This window comes from Marmota flaviventris, chromosome 14 (genome assembly GCF_047511675.1).
Source record: "Marmota flaviventris isolate mMarFla1 chromosome 14, mMarFla1.hap1, whole genome shotgun sequence".
Classification (NCBI taxonomy): domain Eukaryota; kingdom Metazoa; phylum Chordata; class Mammalia; order Rodentia; family Sciuridae; genus Marmota; species Marmota flaviventris.
In genome coordinates this window covers 52850928-52863753 of record NC_092511.1, presented here as the reverse complement: position 1 = coordinate 52863753, position 12826 = coordinate 52850928, and the positions used below count along the sequence as shown (strand labels likewise).

At 45.0% G+C, this 12826-nt stretch overlaps 1 protein-coding gene across 1 annotated transcript in view; it reads left to right on the top strand.

Moving 5' to 3' along the window:
- The window catches only part of Sertad2 (SERTA domain containing 2), a 154980-nt gene extending 142931 nt beyond the window's left edge, over positions 1 to 12049 (top strand). The window contains exon 3 of the transcript XR_003582567.2: positions 11126 to 12049. The gene's annotated coding sequence lies outside the window, so the exon portion shown is untranslated. The remainder of the gene's footprint in view (positions 1 to 11125) is intronic.
- The last annotated feature ends 777 nt before the right edge of the window (positions 12050 to 12826 follow it).

Sequence of the window (12826 nt, the reverse complement as noted above, 5' to 3'; positions counted from 1 at the left end):
AGACTGGTGCAGAAGAGAGAATGAAAGTATTAACTTTGAGATCTGGGCTTCATCTCCACCTCTGGGACCAAAAGCTACCTCTTGTGGGTTGCAGGCTCTGGAAGCCTGGCTATTCCCTGGTACCCAGGAGCTGTCCTTCATTTCTACCTTCTTTTGACCCCTCCCTCGTCACTGTGCTTAGAGTGACCTCTTGCCCTCTGAATTCCCAACTCTCCTCTGGCTCTTGGTTCTCACAGCAGGAGATATATAACCATGGGGTCACCTTGGGCAAGTTGCCAGACTTCAGTGTTATCACCTGTAGCACAAAATAGTAGTAACAGGAGATGTCAGGGGTGTCTTGCAGCTCAAATGAGATATCAGGTCCTCTTCCTACGGCCACAGGCATCTACAGCTGGCTTCGCTAGGTTTAAATTCATCTGCCATGGGTTTTTGGGTAAATTACTTAACCTCTTTGTGCCTCAGTTTTACCATCTGTAAAGTGAGATGAGAATAATGGTACCTACTTCATAGGACTGCTGGGAATTAGACGGGAAGCATCATGAATGATACCTGGCACTTACCATGTGCTACTGTGGTTACTATAGAGCCTAACATTGTGCTATGCATGTAGGGAGCCCTCAAGGAATGGTAAAAAGACCTGGGCATGATGGCAAACACCTGTAATCCCAGTAGCTTGGGAGGCTGAGGCAGGAGGATTGAGAGTTCAAAACCAGCCTCAGCAAAAGTGAGGCACTAAGCACTAACTTAGTGAGACCCTGTTTCTAAATAAAATACAAAATAGGGTTGGAAATGTGGCTCAGTGGTCAAGTGCCTCTGAGTTTAATCCCTGACACTTCCACCCCACCCCCGCAAAATGATAAAAAGAAATGAAGACACAACCTGCCTCCTCCCCTGGGCCTTGAATCCTCCAGTAGCCTGAGCTCCTTGGTGAGGCAGGGCAGAGCGATGTTTGACACAACTTTGTTGATTGCTGTATCTCAAGAGCTGGCAGGTGCTATCTCTGTGCTTTCCTTACCCTTCCTTGGGGGTGAGGGTGGTTTCCAAACTCCCTTGAAAATGGATGACAGCTACAGACCTTCTTCCCATAAAGCTACTCAGAAACAAATAGTCATAGTACATTGCACACAGTTTCAGAGGGTTCCTGGCCCCCCCATCTGCCACCCCCAGAACCAGGGTGAGAAGCCCCACTTCTAGATGATGTCTGTTGCATGTCTCATTTGTGGGTTTTACCCCAACAAAACAAAAGCTAGCCCTCCTCCTTCCCTCATGGATTGGTGGTGCCAGGTTGCCCTCGCCCTCCCCCCACCAGGCCCTCTGGCTCAGTGCCTACTCCAAGCCACAGCCCTTGGCAAGGCATTGAATGCAGCACCTGTTCAGCATTTGAGACAAAAAAAAAAAAAAAGGGTGAGGAACCAGATCCAACTTAAAAAAAAAATCAGACAAAAGGAAACATCCTCCAAGCCAAGTGCCATAATTCACAGGACTCTTATTTGCTGAACAGAACTGAATGGTATTTATGGCCGAGAGGCCTTGGACTCACCCTCAATCAAGGGATCCAGGAGTTGCCCAAACTCCAAGGGAGGAGAGGGCTGGGTGGCCCGGGGGTTGGCAGATCAGACAGCTGGCAGGGAAGACTTTGTTGGTCACAAGATGTGGGTTTTATTCCCCCCCTAAATGTTAAGTATAGTTTCTGTCCCTGTTTCTGGGAAGATGATAACCTTGAATGATATCTATTTGCTTGGGGTCAGTTATGCGTTTGCCATTGGACTAATTGCTCTGGGGCCCATCCAGTCATTCATTCACTCATTTGTTCCAGGTTTATCTGGTGCCTTCTGTGTATGAAAAGCTATTCCAGGCTCTGGAGGTACAGCACGGAACACAGCAACAAAGGTCTCTGTCCTAATAAAGTTCACAGTCCCGGCAAGAGGACAAAACACACAAAATAAACATCTCATGTTGGAGGGTGATATGTGCTCAGAAGAAAAACACAGCAGTCAGTGTTCCAGAGAGGCCTGGGGCACTGTCTCAGCTAGTGGGTAGGAAAGGCTTCTTTAGGAGAGCCCAGAGGGAGGGAGGGAGCCATGCAAGGTTCTGAGGAAGGTCCAGTCAAGAAGGAGGGCCCTCTACCAGGTGGCCAGCCCGGTTGTTGGGATAGTCAGCAAGAATGATGACCAGCTGAGACAGTTCCCACTGCAGGGGCTCTTTGGATGACAAAGCTTCAGAATGTCCCCTTACTTACAGGCTATACTGTTGGAGGAAATATAGGGGACAGAAGGACAAGCTAAATGACACCAGGAATAGACAATCAAATAAATCCAGAATGTGGGACATTCTATCATTCTATAAGACAACTGGCCTTATCTCTTAAAAAAAAAAAAGCAATGTAATGAAGAAAATAGGAGGGGAGATCATTCTAGATTAAAAGAAACATACAAGCCATGCATAGTAGAGGCCAAGGCAGGAGGATTGCAAGTTCAAGGCTGGCCTCAGGAACTTAGTAAGGCCCTAAAAAACTTAAAATAATACATAAAAAAGGCTGAAGATGTGTCTCAGTGGTTAAGCACCCCTGGGTTCAATGAAAGAAAGAAAGAAAGAAAGGAAGAAAGAAAGAAAGGAAGAAAGGAAGGAAGGAAGGAAGGAAGGAAGGAAGGAAGGAAGGAAGAAACTAACTACTGGAATATGTCCTCTTTGAGTAGCCCCTGGTTTGAACAAGCAGCAATAAAAGACATTTTTGGCACACTTCAGGGAACTCCAACATATCCAAACTTCAAATGACATTCAGAAATTATTAACTTTCTTAACTGTGAGGATGGGATTGAGGTCAGGTGAGTGAATATCCCCTTGTTTTGGATATGATGTTGGTGTGTATGGTGACATGTGATAATGTCCATGATTTATACTGAAAATTTCAGCAAAGTAAATAAGTAAATAAAATCTAGCATATGTGAGGCTAGAGATGACTCAAGGGAGAAGAATGAGATGCTCCAAGAGGCATGGCAGCCTTCCTGGACTTGGCGAGACACTAAGTGCTTGGCAAACCCCGGTGGTGTGCACTTTCTGTGTGGTCCCAAAGGAATGTGACCCAGCACCTGGCACATAGTAGGTGCCTAATAAAAGTTGGATGAATGGATGGATGGATTGTCTTTATTGGAATTCACTTCCCAGGATGGTTTCTAGCCCAATTCCCTTTATTATATGTTTGTATCCAACCTGCCTTTAAGTCTTTGATAAGGCTGCTAAAAACATAGCTCCATCATGCACAGGACAGTTAAAAATGAAGGCAAATTGTCAAGGGTCACCTTGACATAAATGAAAGTGCTGGGGACAGCCCTCTGAGGTCTCCCTGAGTGATTCCAGGTAACACTGCTGTCTCCCCAGCATGCACCTCTGCAGTACCTCCTGGCAGGGCCACCTCATGTAGCTTAATGACTTCAGTAGCCTCATCGGTCGGGTTGAGGGTAGATTCATAATGGCTTGATCACAGTCAGCTGGCCTGTTGGTTGGTGCCTCCTCCTCATTTCATTCAATCAGGTGCTGAATCTTAAATACCTTTATGCCCTGAAACTCTCCCAAATCAGGCAAGATACATTGTAAGTGCTCAATAAGAACTTGACATCCTGAATAATAATAATAATACCCTAATATTTGTCAAGTTCTTGCTGTTTCCAAAAGTCAGGTAAATGTTTAACAGGAGTGCTGTGGTCTGAATGTTGGTGTTCCCCCTCAAATTCACACGTAGAAACCTAATCCCCAGGTGGTGGTGTTAGAAGTGGAGGCATCTGGGGGGTGATGAGGTCATGAGAGGCCTGAGGGAGCTTTGCCCATCACTGCATGTGAGGACACAGCAAGAAGCCAGCATCTGTGCAGCAGAGAGTGAGCCTTCTCAAGACACTGGTGCCTCCACCTTGAGCTTCTTCATCCCCAGAACCATGAGCAACACATTTCTGTTGTTTAAAAATTACCCAGTCTGAGGTATTTTGTTTTAGCAGCTCAAATGGACTAAGACAAGGATTTATCCCTTTAACTTTCCTAAGGAGAATATTTTTGGCATTTCTTTATTTATTTGGTACTGAGGATTGAACCCAGGGGGGGCTTTACCACTGAGTCACCTCCCCAGCCCTTTTTATTGCTTTATTTTGAGACAGTCTCGCTAAATTGCTTAGGGCCTTGCTAAATTACTGAGGCTGGCTTTGAACTTGTGATCCTCCTGCCTCAGCCTCCCCAGCTGCTGGGAGTAGGTGCCAATTTTGGCATTTGTTATTCTCCTTTCTATCCCCATTTTACGTACTGGTCTGCAGTCTCACACTAGGAAGCGACAGCGCCAGGGTTCAAACTCTGCTGCCTCATTCCTCCTCTTCTGGGAGCAACACTCAAGCCACACCTTCTGTGGCCCTGAAAAGACTCAGGATTCTTTTGGTCCTGGGGCTGGTGCACACTTGAGGACAGGGACCTAGAAAAGCCTTGAGCCACCAGGGCCTGAGTGCTGCCTCAGACAGGAAACCCGACTCCATTTGGGTTCTTTGTTCTCTACCAGGCCCCATGTTGAAATGATTTTCTAAAATAATAGCTTGTGTCCTTTCTTTCACAATCCTTCAGAAGCACACAACTAGACAATGAAAACTCGGGCAGACTGGCAAGTGTCATCTTTATGGAAGTATCTCGGAGAATGCTTTCCTCTCAATCCTTTTGGTACTAGGGATTGAACCCAGAGGGGCTCTAACCATTGAGAAACACCTGACAGGGTCTCTCTCAGTTGCCGAGATTGGCCTCAAACTTGCAATCCTCCTGCCTCAACCTCCCGAGTTGCTGGGATCACAGGCATGCACCACTGTGCCTGGCTAGAGGTCACCTGTGGAGGTGATACCATAGTGGTAGTCAATCCCCTTTCTCATCAGTCATTAGAGACCTGTAGCAGGTCCCCCCAACATCTGCCTTAGAACCTGTCACCTTTTCTTGTCTTTGCTCCTCTCAGTGCTGGGTTGCACCCTGTCCCTTTCCCTGTCAGTGGAGGCTGGTATTTGATAAATACCAGCTGTCACCAGTGGGCTCTGCCCAGATTTTCCACCCCTGAATGCATCCTTTCAACAGGTGTCTGGTGACACAGGGCCCATGAGGGTCTGTCTGCTTCACAGATGTTAGGTTCTAGCCACAAAACCAAAAAATCCTGGGGTGGGAAAGAAGGGTCCAGATTTCACTGAAAATGAAGCTTTCCAGGGCCGCTGACTAAGGGGTTTTCTTTCCAAACATCTGAAACAGCAAACAGATTGTAAATTAAGAGGGCGGAACAAGATAATAGCTGAAGGAAGCAGTGCCTGTTTTCTGGGCTGGGCTGTGCAGCCAGGGTGTTGGTAGCTCAGAGAGGTGAGAAGACCGGGCTCACCTGGAACAGGGGCACCAAGATGAATGTTAGGTTAATGGGGAAAAGGTTCAGACCTCTTTGAGCCAAGGGAGAACATTTTTTTTTTTTCGTACTGGAGATTGAACCCAGGGGCACTTAACCACTGAACCACATTCCCTGCCCTGTTTTGTATTTTATTTAGAGACAGGGTCTCACTGAGTTGCTTGGTGCCTTGCTTTTGCTGAGGCTAGCTTTGAACTCTCAATCCTCCTGCCTCAGCCTCCCAAGCAGCTGGGATTATAGGCATGTGCTACCGTGTACAGCAAGAGCATTTTATTCTGACAGGGTGTTGAATGCTGGTCTGGGCCATTCTCTTGAGTCGATGAATTAATGATTTCCACCAGGTCAAAGTTTAGGATGTTAAGGCAACTCAGCAGAAATGAAGCCAATTGTAACGCCGCTCAGTATCCCATTGATGCTTCCTGTGACAAGCATGAAGTGAGGAGGTGGACAGTCCTTGGAACACTTCTTTCCTTGACCAAGTAAAAATACTGACTTGAGGGAAATGTCTCCTTTCAGCTGAGGGACCCCTGTTAGCCATGGCTTGAATTGATAATGAAAGGAGAGCCCTGGTGTGGCTTTCTTTGGCAGTAATCCTGCTGGATTTGGTGTCCTGTGGCCAGTACAGGGGCCTGGTCCCAGAGCCACAGTTGGGAGCAGCCTTCCTCCCCTGCCTGCACCTCTGCCAGCCCAAGACACAACTCTTGCTTTGAATAACAGAAAAAGAAGCATAAGATGAAGAGGCTGTGGAAAGTTGATGGGTGGCTGGTCAGGTTTCAATAGAGCAGGCCTCGAGGTGCCCAGGATAAACTAGTGTCAACTAGGTTAATGACTTTGTGGTAATGTCTAATGTCATCATAGGGTATTGATTTAACATTGGAGCAGCCATCTTATATGTTAACCATGACCTTAGGAGATAAGGTTCGCTTTTCTATACTTCCTCTTACCTGAACTCCCCTCACCCACATTAGTGACCTACCCCATGGTACCATAACCCTCAGCCAATCCCAGAAGGACATGACCCTTTGACTCTGGAAAGCCCCAGGGTGCCATCGACCTAAGCCAACCCATGCTACTCCCACCCGCCTCGCTCTGACACAAGCACCCGAGCCTGTCCCACAGCACCACAGCTACACCTCCAAACCCTGGCCCCACAAAAGCTTGACACCCAAACATCTTGGGGCCTCTCTCTCCTAGAGAGGGATGGACTTTATTTATCAGCTTTGACATCAAACGCTCGCGTGGATCTCTGCCTGGTCTCCGTCCTTCATTTCTCGCTCGCCGTCTCTCACTCCCTCATTTTCCGTTCATTTTGGTGCTTATTATCAAACCAGGCATCGGGCTTCACAGTGTGCCTGCTCCCTTCTTTGAGGGTCACTGAATGTCCCCAGGCCCTGATCCGGATTCCATCATGGGACCAGGCCCTCCATTCTGCAGAACACCCTCTACCAGACATTTCAGGTTGGACCAGGGAGTGACCGTTGATCGTCTGGCACTCTCAGGGTTACTGTGTGTGGTCAGGGGCACTCCAGCCACAGCTTTCACAGCTCAGGCTGAACCCCACTGTCAACAGGGTCTGTAGGTGGTCTTTTATTTGGGTTCTGGGTTTTGAGGAAAAACCACCCAGGATGATTGGGAGTTGTTCCTGGTGAGACCTCTCGGCCTTGGGTTAATCTCTACGGCTTCTGCCCCGATGTAGTCCCAGCCCCGCACCCAAGTGCCTCTACAGTCCCTGCTCCTGACACTTATCCAGCGGTGGTGACGACTCCCTGAATGTAACCATTCTCTTGACCTCTAAACTCACCTCCTCCGTCTCACCATGGGCAGCTCCTCGTCCATTCCCTCCCATGGTCCCCTAGGCTGCCTCCTGGCTAACCTAGGGTCTCTTTCTCTCACCCTGGACCTAAAGCCCCCCAGACTCATCTGCTTGTGCAATCAGATCTGGCCTCAATATCCTTGGGATAATGACGCTAAATGGCCGCTTAACAGTACTCTAGATCCCAATACTATCAGGAATCTTTTCAACTACTGTGAACATTTGGGAAAATGGAAAACGATCCCCCATCCTCATGCCTTTTCTTTCCTTCATTCCAAATCATCCCTCAGCTCTTCCTGTTCTCCGGCCCAGGTCCTGCTGGCTCTTAAACCCTCTCTTCTCAACTTCAGGACCCTCCTGAAACCCCAGACTTCGACCCCGCTGACGAACCCCCTCCCTACTGTTCTCCACCTTCTGCTCCGACTACTCTGGGTCCTCCCTCACCCCCTTTCAGTCCACCTGCGACTTGTTCTCACTCTCCCACGGCCCCCTCTACCCAGCCTGCACCTCTGCTCCCCTTTTGTGAAGTAGCAGGGTTTGTGAGGAAGCTGTCCAGATACACGTCCCTTTCTCCCTAGTGACCTCTCCCAAATTAAAAGGAGGCTAGGGTCCTTCACCTCCAATCCTTCAGGGCACATTAAGGAATTCCAGTACCTAACCAAATAATAGGATTTAACTTTCCATGATCCTATCCAACAACCCTTACCTGAGGAAGCAGGTGAGTTTGGGAGCAGGGTTAGGGAACAGCAGTCTTCCCCAGCTGTATCAGGACTTACATTGAAATTTAAATGGAAGAAGCCTCATACTGTACTAAACCAAAAAGTAAATTGTATGGTACTTTACTAATTACCAGCAGGTCATTTTTTCTAGGACTCTTATCTTTTTTTTCCCTTAAATTCTATATTTTTTGAGCTCATAAGTTTGGTCCTATGCACCTAGGTTAATGTTTTTCTGATCAGTCCTATTTTTATTCAACTATGGAGTTTTTAAACATCTGTAACATTGCAATGGAGATTCACCTGCTGAAAGATACAAGGCCTTTACTTTTGTATGTATGCACACTGTGTGTTGTGTTGTCTATCTATATATGTGTGTCCATATGTCAAGTACATGATATCAAAATTGACAGATTGAAAATGAGCACTCATAAATTTAAAAAAGTGGATCCAAAAACTTTTAATTCATGTGATTTAAAATGGTTCAATTTAAATTGGGTAAACAGATGAAAGTAAAGATTTCTTTAAAATTAAACTTACAAGTCTCTGTATGTGGTCAAAGAACTAGTAAAATGTTGATATCTATAAAAATGTCTAATATCCATTGTTTCTAGGACTTTTCTTCAACATGGAAGAAATGGCTAATACTGTTCAATACACTTGTCTGATATCTTGGAAAAAAAAACCTCATCAATGTGTTTGTTAGACATATGATTAATTCACAAGGTTAAAATGCTAACTGTTAAATATACCATCAAGTACTCTTAACTCCTTGAATTCCATTGTGTAACATGATTGATGTTTTCATAAATTGGTAAATGAAAATAAAAGGATTTAAAGTTGCTTTGTCATCACTAAAAAAAGGTTACTAAAAATTTAAAGTCCCAACAGGTATAATTCTAGATACTTGAACATTGTGTTTTCATGAAATGATACAGATGTGATTCGATATACAAAGATTTATAGAAGATTTCTATATACAAAGGCCCAAAAGTTTCAACTGTTCTAATTAAGAGTACTGTAAATAACATAAAGTATTTCATTTTAATAAAAAGAAATAATTTATCTAAATTTAGAAATTTATAAAGATTGTTTCAGAATATGAACAGAAAAGGGGGTTAACAAATGGGAAAAAATTAGAAGGTTCTAGGTATGGAAACAATATTTAATAGGAAAAGAAAGTGTTTCTGGATAAGAAAGTATGTGATAAAGTAAATAAGAGGGCTTAAATAAGTGATAAAGAAGGTCCATGTAAGTTGGTTATATATGTATATGAAACAATCAGTCAAAGCTATTTAAAGTTTTTTCCCCTAGGGTCAAATGTTGAGTACTAACATAAACCAAAGTTTAATCTGTGTTAAAAGGACAAGGATTTCTTAAAACATTAATTTACCTATAACATTGTGTTTATTAAGTCTTGTTTTTTTGAGCAAGTAATCTTGAAGGAATTAAAGGACTATACAACTGCGGTTTAAAAACATCTGTTATTTTGGAATATTGTAATATGTTTTTACTCTTGTTAATTTTATTTTGTACTTTCCTTATGAACTGTCTAAATGCTGCCTGTTAATGTTTTACAGAGGTATTACTTCAAGAACACACAACCTGGGTTAATTTAAGATAATAAGCCATCACCTACAGGACAGATAGTATAATATAGACCCCAATTAATAAAAAGGGTAAATGACTGTAAGGTTACAGACATTAAAGTTAAAGCCCAGTACTCTTAATTTAAGACTGGTGAGATTGATTTGCTAGTTGTTTAAGATCAAGACTTAAAAATTAAAGTTAAATTAAAAGGGCCAAAAAAACCAATATTTGGCTTTGCCCTCCAAGTCAGTCTGAATCCAAGGAACAGGGAACTCCTCTAAGAGCTTTACTACTCTGGACCACATAACCTGCTGATCGGGGAGATCAATGAGGCCACTGGAGAACAGAAAGCCAATCAGTGCACTTGTGATAAAGAGGAGGGTCATTGGAGAAGGGAGACATCCCTGATGCTTCCAAGGGAAGCCACATGGTCAGCAAGACCTGGACCCACCCTAGCACAAATGGCATTAGCAGAGTTAAACATCTCCTCTCAAGTTCCCCAAGAGTGACTTCTAAATGGAAACTCAGTTGACTTTTAACAGCAGATAGAAACAAAAGTCAGTCTAACAACAGCTCTCCTCTGTTGGAGGTTGCCAGCTAAGTAACCCCCTGCTTCATCTTAAACACCTAGCAAAAACGGTTAAAACCAAAACACAGCCATTCCTGAGCATTTAAAAACATAATAATAGTTAAATGTAACTTAGGATATACATTTGTGTTAGTCCCCCAAAATATGTAAGACTGGTGGTTATAAAAGAGATTCTTAGGCAAGAATGCCTGATAAGGATCAAGAGAAACTGCCAAAGCCAGAAGTTTTTAGTCAGTTTCAGGCCTACAGATACTCGTAACCTACATAGGTAGGCTTGATGTTGGCTAGTATGATTATCCAGCCCTAACTAACAGAAATAAAGGGTTTTCTCCTAGACACAGAGGTCATACCAGTAGAAAGGTTTTATAAGATCAGATGACATTAAGTAGCTTAACTAGATCTTATGGGGATGGACACCTGTAATATTAAAAATTTCATATTATGTTTACATTCTTGATAACTCTGGCTATGTTAAAGATGTCTATTCCCAAATAAAGGCCTTGTCCTCTCCAACCTTGTTATGGGGACAACTTCTCAGCCCTTACACCTCCTGGTGAGAGATCATTGGCTTCTCTCATTTAATAGCAAGTCTTCTAGGCCCAAACAGCTCATTGGTAAGTCCCTGCTCATATGAGCCCTTGACACAAATTTCCCTATTAGCCACCCCTGGGGTTACAGCAGGCCTAGCCACAGGTAGCCACAGGCCTCCCTATTTTCATCAGCTCTCCAATCAGCTGATAGGGAATATCCAACAAGTAGCTGAGTCTATACTAACCCTCCAGCATCTACTGGACTCCTCAGCTTCTGTGCTCCTACAAAACCACCGTGGGTGGACTGGACCTATAAACAGAAAATGGATCACGGCTGGCATTGCCATGGGTGCAGATAGTATAGCCACCTCTATGTACTATTATCAGGAGTTATCATTTCAATTTCTAGGGGACTTACAGCAACTTTCTCAAGCCATACTAACCACACAATCCCAGCTTGATTCTTTAGCTGTTGTTGTTTTGCAGAATCCAAGGGGCCTCGATTTTCTTATGGCTGAAAAAAGGCGGACTTTGTCTACACCTACAGGAGGAATGCTATCTTTATGTCAATCAGTCTGGTATAGTCAAAGATGAGATAAAACAACTTGAACATCAGAAACAACAGCTCTCCTCTGTTGGAGGATGTGGAGGATGGCAGCTAAGTAACCCCCTTCTTCAGTGGGCACTTCCTTTCCTGACCCCTCTCCTTGTCATAGCCTTTTGCTAATGCTTGCCCCCTGCGTCATTAGATTGAATCTGGTTCAAGACCAGATTCAAAAAATCTCTAACCAAACCATGAACTGGCTTTGGTTACAGGACTGCCAATCCCTCACCAAAATTGGACCATCTGGAGCCAGCATCATCACCACTTCCTGACCCTCACCATTACCTCAGTGACATCCAGTGCCCCTAACAAGGGTCCAGATGCTGCCCCTTCCCAGCAGGAAGAAGCTATAGAAGATTGATCTATATCCCTGTCCCTTAAGGGGCCCAATAACAAACAAAGGGAGGAATATAGGGTGCTGATTTAACATTGAAGCAGCCATCTTGAATGTTAACTGCCACCTTATGAGAGAAGGTTTGCTTTCCTGTACTTCCTCTTTCCTGAACTCCCCCCACCCTCATTAGTGACCTACCCCATGGTACCATAACCCTAAGCCAATCCCAGAAGGACTCGACCCCTTGACTCTGGAAAGCCCCAGGGTACCATCGACCTAAGCCAACCCATGCTATTCCCACCCACATTGATCTGAAGCCAGCACCCCAGGCTATCCCACAGCACCACAGCTACACCTCCAAGCCTCTGCCCCATAAAAGCTTGACACCTGAACATCTCGGGGCCTCTCTTTCCTACAGAGAGATGGCCTTTATTTATCGGCTTTGACAAATAAACCCTCGTGTGGATCTCTACCTGGTCTCTGTCCTTCATTTCTTGCTCGCCCGTCTCTTGCTTTCTCACTTTCCTTTCAGTCTCAAGATTTGTTTGAGGACCCAAAAATGTGGTCACCCAAGTCCCTCTGAGACCTGCTTGGGACCAAGAGACACCCTGACTTCCTGTAACCATCCACCGGGCATCTCTGACGGATGGTGAGTGTGTGTTCTAGGTTTGGGAGTCTCTCCTATAGGCCTGTATACTTTTCCACCGGGGCCACCTGGTGGTGTGGATTCCAGAACCCCAGGAGTGGCTAAGATCACAAGATCACCCTGTATCTAGTACTTACCTGATATCTGGACAATGTAGGGCATAAGGCAAAAATAAAGCATTTGGAAAAAATGGACACTCATGGAGTTGGGGGGCTGCTTCAGAGCTCAGGGAATTGAGTCTGAGATTGATAGTTTTTTTTGTGTGTGGGGGGAGTGGGATTTGGACAGGACTTGAGGAAGGGTTTACAGTATCTGCAGGCAAAGGCAAAGCACAGACCCTATTTCCCTGAGGATTTCATGCATAAACAGGTTAAGGAAGCATCAAGGTGAAAGTCTGCCTGTGTGACGGGCACTGTGCAGGGACCAGGAGGGGCCAGACACAGTCCTGCTTCCAAGAAGCTCACAGTCTGAGGGAGAAAGCAGCAAAATGGAGATTAGGAAGTGAGGTGACAAAGTGATATGGGAGCATCTGCAGAGAGGCTGCTACCCTGAGGTCAAGCATCAGGCTCTGTGGTCATCTAGACCTGGGGGCAAGGTTCTCAT